The sequence below is a fragment of the Manduca sexta genome, chromosome 7, assembly GCF_014839805.1.
Source record: "Manduca sexta isolate Smith_Timp_Sample1 chromosome 7, JHU_Msex_v1.0, whole genome shotgun sequence".
Classification (NCBI taxonomy): domain Eukaryota; kingdom Metazoa; phylum Arthropoda; class Insecta; order Lepidoptera; family Sphingidae; genus Manduca; species Manduca sexta.
In genome coordinates this window covers 6,872,007-6,879,763 of record NC_051121.1, presented here as the reverse complement: position 1 = coordinate 6,879,763, position 7,757 = coordinate 6,872,007, and the positions used below count along the sequence as shown (strand labels likewise).

General features: G+C 33.3%; 1 long non-coding RNA gene across 1 annotated transcript; it reads left to right on the top strand.

Moving 5' to 3' along the window:
* Nucleotides 1-362: 362 nt before the first annotated feature.
* On the top strand, nucleotides 363-7,107 carry LOC115443977. Its single transcript, XR_003938699.2, has 3 exons — nucleotides 363-1,283; nucleotides 5,979-6,099; nucleotides 6,980-7,107. It is a non-coding gene; the product is annotated as an uncharacterized LOC115443977 (long non-coding RNA).
* Nucleotides 7,108-7,757: the final 650 nt, after the last annotated feature.

The window sequence follows — 7,757 nt, the reverse complement described above, 5'->3', positions numbered from 1 at the left end:
TTATAACCAGGGTGTTTACATAGAGTTAGACGCACGCTATGTTGCGTACGCAGTCTTAGTATATAGATTAACTATTAACTAATACAAAAGTCCATTATTATTGTTGTTTTGCATAATAATTATCTAAGAGGGAAAACCAATTAGTCGGATGCGGATATTAAAATGACAAGGACTGGTGCATTGTATAATTTGGCATGTTGGCTCACGATTTGAATTAAGTAATTAAGTCTATTTATAAAATAAATATAATTTTGGACTTAAATTTTGTAATAAGTAAATGTAAATAAAAATATTTTAGTTCTATATTTATGTCATTTAAATTAAAGTTTGAAAAGACATTGTATTTATTTAACCGCATATTAAATATAATGTAATGGATTAGGTGCTCTAATTTCTCTTAATAATTACCATTTGTCACGCAATTCCTAGAGTCCAGACGATTCCAGCCAATGATACTATACCAGATATTGAAAGGCGTCTCGCGGTCAAATGGAACGACGAACTCTTAAACAGCGCACTGAAATGAATATGGGAATCAACAACTATAATTTCTATGCAATAATGATCTAGATTATTATTTAAAGGCATTTAATTGAGCACATTGTAGCCTAAATTACCGAAGGTGCTATAAATGTGCAGTCGTGAGTGATCCTTGTAACATAATGTGTGGTATTCATTGTCATACATAGGTCTATACGTTCAAAAACTATTGAAAATGAAATATAATTTAACACACCTATATATTGGTTACAAATTCTACAGTCGATGCCTAATTAAAATTGCTACGTAAACAAGATAAATACATGAACAATTAATATACGATAAAAAAATAAAAATAAATAAAAAATGTACGTAGAAATGACAACCTTCCTCTCTTTTCTGAAATCAGTTAAAAATATATAATCACTTCGTCTAGGAATCGAAGAATCAATCTAAATAATGTTCCAATTTCCCACTCATTCCTACGCTTAAAACAAACCCTCATTATGTAACATACCATAGGATTACTATGTTTATGTGATAAACACAGTAATTATTCACCTCGTTACATCCAAGAATAGATTTACCTTATTCTGTTTAAAATTGCATGCATAAAATAACATTCTGTTTGCGGACTGAGCTTGACCTCCTTAGAGGATTGAAGACTGATAAGTGACGATAGCGAGTGCACTACAGTACGCGAATGTATAAATAACTGAGACCTTCGGCCGTGGGCGACACTTTGTTTTTATTTATTCTAGAAACTGCGCTTTCATTGAACATCGGAAATTCAAGATATCGATGTACGTGAGTAGGCCGAAATTTATAACGGCTTTCTATTTTTTAAGCCCGTGATTAAGATCGGATATTTTGACTTCGTGATATGCCCATTGCCCAGTATCCCACGGGAAGATGGCGACATATTAACGTCACAGGATATTGTAGGGATTCATTCAGTTCTTGTGATAGCTGTAGTTTCTAAAGAAAACATTAGTCATCATAATTATACCGGTAAGTGTAATTTGTTCGTGACGTTTGACTGGAAAAGAAGATTACGTAAGCTAACATGTTCAATATAACAGTGACGAAGGATCCATATAACCCGATTCCGGCCGGCTTCACTTTATATCAAATTGATGTATAATCTAATATCTTTAGAACGATTTGCAGACCATATTTATGCATATTATGAATGAAAGAATGAAATGATTTATTTGAATCTGTAAAATGTTATACATTATTTAGATTCCGTCAATATTAACTCTACCACCAGTTCGGAAAGCAGTTTCACCAGACAAGAACGGGCAAGAAACTCTGGTGTTGCTCTTTTCAATCAGTTTAGGGTAAAGACTACAGTACATGATAAAGTGAGAAGAGAAAAAAAAAGTTTAGAGCAGTTCATTTATAGGCTCGTGAAATAAGGAATAAATTATATTCATAATACATATATGTTGTGTCTCGTTCCCTTTCGGAAAATTCCACCTTTCGCCACTGCTATATAATATTTCAAAGAACCGCTGTCATAAGACATGGTAACCCAAAAGTAATATTCCTAATAGAAACATAAACGTCGTAAAAAGAACATATTGCATAAAGGGCGGAATTTGCCGAGTAAAATGTAATGCAGCCCTACCTTATACTACGCCTCAAGTAATAAAATACATTTAAATGATTCAATATCTCGTGACATTCCTCAGGGAGTGATAGACGCTAAGGGTCATATTTTATTGTAAGGATGGAAAGAAAGAGATGGTTAAAATAAAAAAAGCCATCTGATAAAGTAACTAAAATTTATAGTAGTTTTATCTCTGATTTATATACCTCGACATTATGGGACACAGGCGAAAAGTGGGTGCCCTGGTTGCACCTCTGCCTGCCCCTTCTGGAATAAAGGCGTGATGTGTGTTTTTATAAACCTCGGTGAATAATCGTACATTGTCATAATTATTTTGCAATATGGACTTTTTGCGTTCATTTATAGTGTAAGTACTATATACTCGGGACTTACCTAGAAAACTCGTTTATTTTTACCTCGTACGTAAGATAACGCACTTTACGCCGATATTAATCTTTATACCTATAAATCTAAATATATAAGTGTTTCGATAGAAGCACGCTCACAAGAGTACTTCAGATTCCGTTCTAATTTCCAGGCTTTCACTCCTGAATATATTCTTTTTATTATTAATATACTAACTATAGAAGGAAACAAACAAACAAAGATGTTTAATTTTTAATAATAAACACAAAACAAAATACAAATTACAAACAATTACTTAAACTAGAATACTCCAAACCATATTCCCTAATCCAATACAGAAACATTTACCTGTGTGTAACTAATTAAAATATTTGTCATAATCTATATATATAAAAATGAATTGCTGTTCGTTAGTCTCGCTAAAACTCGAGAACGGCTGAACGGATTTATTTTATCTTGGTCTTGAATTATTCGTGGAGGTCTAGGGAAGGTTTAAAAGGTGAGAAAAATTCGAATAATTGCCGGGAAATCCTCAAAACAGCATTTTTCTATTTCCCATACAAACGTTTTCTAACTAATACGTAGAGTCAATTTGAGCTTTATTGCTATTGTATAAAGTTCACTGTTGTCTAAGCAATGTAGGTGTGTTCCTAACATCAAAGCAGTGTGCGTTGGAGCACAGAATATAATAATGTAATGTCGCGTTCTGAAACTCAACAAAAGTGATATCGCGGACCCGACTAAATTGAACAGTCACAAAATTTAATATATCATTAGTTATTTGGTTGGCTTCACGATATTATTTCTTTTGTTTTACTTTAAAATGCATGTTTTCGTTATTGTCAATTTTTGAGCTACTTTTGCATATCTATACTTATAATAAATCTGTAGAGAGGTCAATTCTGTACATGAAATATATTTCCAAAATAACTGGGGGTGATTAGGGATCGATACTGATGCCAAAAATGCAATTAGTAAAATTTTGGTCTGTCTGTCTGTATAACCGTTATAGAAACAAAAACTACTCGACGGATTTTAACTTAACTTGGTACAATTATTTTTCATACTCCTGAGCTGGTTATAGTATACTTTTCATCACGCTACAATTAATAGGAGCATAGCAGTGATGGAAAATGTTGGGAAAACGGGAGAAGTTACTCCATTTTTAAGCTTCCGTCATTTCGTGTGCAACCTTAATGGTTAAAAGTTCCTTCGATTTCACCAGGATCCCATCATCAGACCCTGACCGGACAATCGGACCACCTGCATACCACCATAAATTAAAAAAACATCCCGACAAATTGAGCACCTTCTCCATTTTTGAAACCCGAAATCCACGCGGGCGAAGCTGCGGGCGGAAGCTAGTTATAAATAAAAATAAGGAAGGTAACCTATTTTTGAATTATAAAAGACTAGGTAAGATAAAATTAATTTGATCACCGGGAAAACCTATTGTCCTCAAAAACAGAAAAGACGTACGTTGTCATAAGTATTTGCAATTTCAAAGCCGGCATTTTCCGCTCTTTTTGTATTCCATTTGTCACAACAACGGAATAATACTGCAATATTTTGATTCGACAGTTATTTGAACATGGAAAGTGTGCGTATTAGGTTATCGCTGAGATTTGAGGGGTAACAACAAATCCAATGCATTCTGATAAACTTGTAAAGCGGTCGTTCACCGCGTTTTCTAATTGATTGTACTGATAAATTACTAATAGTATTTTGCTCTGCATTACTACGCAGTACAGTTTCCCATTATAGTGCATGTGACGTAGAAAAGATTGAGTGCAAAGATTAGGCCTATAGAAATAAAATAATTTTACGAATTTTTATAGTTATACAAAATGTAGGCAGATATTGTAACTTTGAGTTTTCGGATGTCCTACAACTCAGTCCACCCCGTACCATGAAGGCTGCAGTTTAGCGAAACGTTAGGAGAAAATCAAAACCGTGATAAAATTCGTAAAATAGTATTAATTCAATGTCTAACATTCGCGTAAACATAAGAAATCATTAACTTGACCTATTACCATATTGCTTTGTTTTTCCTTAGCGCAGTCGTATATTTTGTTTGTTGTTTTTGGTTGAAATGAAAATTAATCTTATCTCAACATCTTATCTTTTTTAATAATATTATAAATGCGAATGTTAGTGAAAATGTTTGGATGTTTGTATGTTTGTTGCAAGTAAACACAGTAACAGCTGAATGGATTTGGATGAAATTGGGTACACCGGTAGACTATATTCTGGCTTAACACTTAAGCTACAATTTTATTTCGGTAATTTACTCCCAGAAAAAAAAAAGATATTTTTAAAATACATTGGTGTGGAGATCGTGCCGTATTTTAAGAGCTTTTGTAGTGGGAAAGGCATTTAACGCAGATGAAGCCGCGAGCAACACCTAGTTATATCATTATTCTTACTGTCATCAGAAATTAATTATGCATGAAATATTCATTTATTGTTTATCAATAGAGCTCTCAAATTAAAAATACATACTATTAATTCAGCGTTAAATAACAGCTTCCTATGACTAAAACCATAAGGGAACAGCGCATAAATTATGGCTTCTAATGACAAACTATAACGGAACTCCAACTTATGTGGCCCCACCACGATCACCACACGTAGTCATTCTCAATAACTAGGTCAAAATCGGTACTCGCTGACTCACGCAATATAAAATTTAGGAGAACGTGGGAAATAAGGCCGATTAATGGTGAAAACAAAGCCGTAAACAATGGCAACCGGCGGTCAAACAAACGTAAACGAGATCATTACTAAGAAATAGGTGAGAGTAAATACATTGTTTTCATGGTAATTTGGATTCTGTTTCGAGTAAGTAATAAGGTTTTATTTAGCAAAGTTAACAGCCATTTTCCAGCCAGCAATATCTTCTTAATCAGAGTCCTTGAGAATTTCAAAATTATTTAAGAGTAAATTAACAGAAATAACAGCATACGTAATAGTTTACATTAAAACCTTGAGGTACTCTAAAGTTTATTGTAAATCTTTGCGGCCAAATAAGAAAGAAGGCAGATGCGGTAATGAGAATCATTTTCTCTGTTATTAAGACGTCCAAAATAAAGATGTGTTGGCGTAAACATTATAAAACCCGCCATCTTGCCTCTTAATAAGGTTTAAACTAGGAAACTGGTGATATTTTTGACAGCTATTTAAGCAATTCTTAATCACGTGTTAACGTTAAAAAGGTTATAAGTAAGACTGTAGGTTATAAACAGTTTTATAAGCTACGAAATGATGCAACATATACTTCCCGATTAAAGCAAATACACGTAAGCTCAATAAAAACTGCGTTGAATGTAACACCTATTATTCGTGTTGTTCACACGGCCCAGGAAATCCTGAGGTAAACCAGAACAAACGCGCCGGTCTATACTAAGTAATCTAGCTTTTTCGTGGTTTAAAAACATCGCCAAGATTTTTATCTCACGATTTAAATTTACCGATTTCGTGAGCAACGCAATTTAAATACAAATTTTCTGTTAAACAGGTCATTGAACTACCCTTAATATATACAAAGGCCCTGTACGTTAACGTCGGCTTTTTGTAAATATTTGCTGGTGCGTAGTAAATTGTACTTCCACCGAACTGCATCGGGTATTAACCTATACGTGAGTATAAATAAAATGCATGCTTTGATAATGTACTTTTAATTATATCTTTAAAATCTTAGCACAGTAATATAAATATCTAAGTGTTGGTTGCGGCTTCATTTTGGCCTTTCCTCATAAAAAGCCTTTCCCCCAATAAAATCCCTAGCATAGTGTAGCGATTTATATCGCCCTCAATACAACTCTAGCGCCATCTATTTTAAAAATTAAATTCAAAATCCCTTTATTTTCCGTGGTAGCAAATTTCAGGTATAAAAAGTAGCTTATGAGCTAATCCGGGACATGGCTAATACATGTTTCAAATTTAATCAAAATCCGTTCAGGTGCTTCTTCGTTTACTTCTATCAAACATTCAAACGTCCATACACTTAAACATTATAATATTAGTAAGTTTATTATTTTTAATCCTAGAGTACCTATAAGGGTTTTAATCATTAAATCAACTCCTGTGAATATTGATTACGATATAAGATATAAATTATTTTTGCGACTGAATAATGAGGCGATTAATGTATCGTAAAATCGACGTTCCTCCTCAGTAGTCAACAATAGCCAGACCACCAATGAGTTTATATTACGATGTAGCTACCGCATGGTCGCACTGAGATCTATACCCTGCGAACACAGATAGATATATAAAAACTGAACAATATTACAGTATTGATTATAATATTTTTAAAGTTGTAACAATAGGCCAATTTGCTTGTACGGTACACCTAGATTTGTATACAAGAAAATTATTACTTAGCAACATAAGCGTACCTAGAGGGGGAGGGTCAAACTTGGTCACGCGGTGGACTGACGTGTTGATTGTCCGAAAAGTTAAAACTTACAACATCTACCTACATTTTACAATTATACATTTATTTTAAAATTTTAGCTGTTGACGGTCCTACGCAGAAGGATTCACTGTCCTGAAGTCTGGCAGCCTTCACTACACCATGCTGAAAAGTGTTCGAAACTACAGAAGAAAATTATAAAATAAAAAAACCTAATAAAATCCGAAAACTAGTTTTATTTCGAGCTCTACATTAGATTATAAGTGCAAACAAAATACTAACATTTCGTCTTCCATGTTAATGAAATAATTAACTATAGATTTTGTTTATATACAATTATATTTTATCTTCATACAACTCTCCTGTAGGTATATTATACAACACACATGCGCATTACCAAGAACTTGTTAATTATCAGTAATCTTGAGTTAACGACCTCTATTATAGCAAAACAAAACAACACATTTGTCTACAATACGACCCGCAATGTTAAGGTTCATATTGTAAGTAAAAGATTGATTACTCGGCTTAATGACTTATAGATTGACTTAGCTTTGAGAATTATAATTGTCAATGTTTACAAACTGTATAGTATTCATTAAAACCATTTATTTATATAAAAATAAAGCTTATTTTTTTGAATAGTTGTCCTAATTCATAATTTTTTCTCTACAGGAATTGTGAGAATGTGTGAAGTCTACCAACCTGCACTAGGCTAGCGTGGTGGACTAAAGTCCACCACGAGGGATTCCTCTCAGTAGTAGTAGAGACTTGTGTTCAGAAGTGGGACAGTATGTAATACAGGGCTGATATTATTTTAATTTATAAATGGAAATAAGGTTTATTGCAATACATTGTCGAATGTATTTAACCACGTTT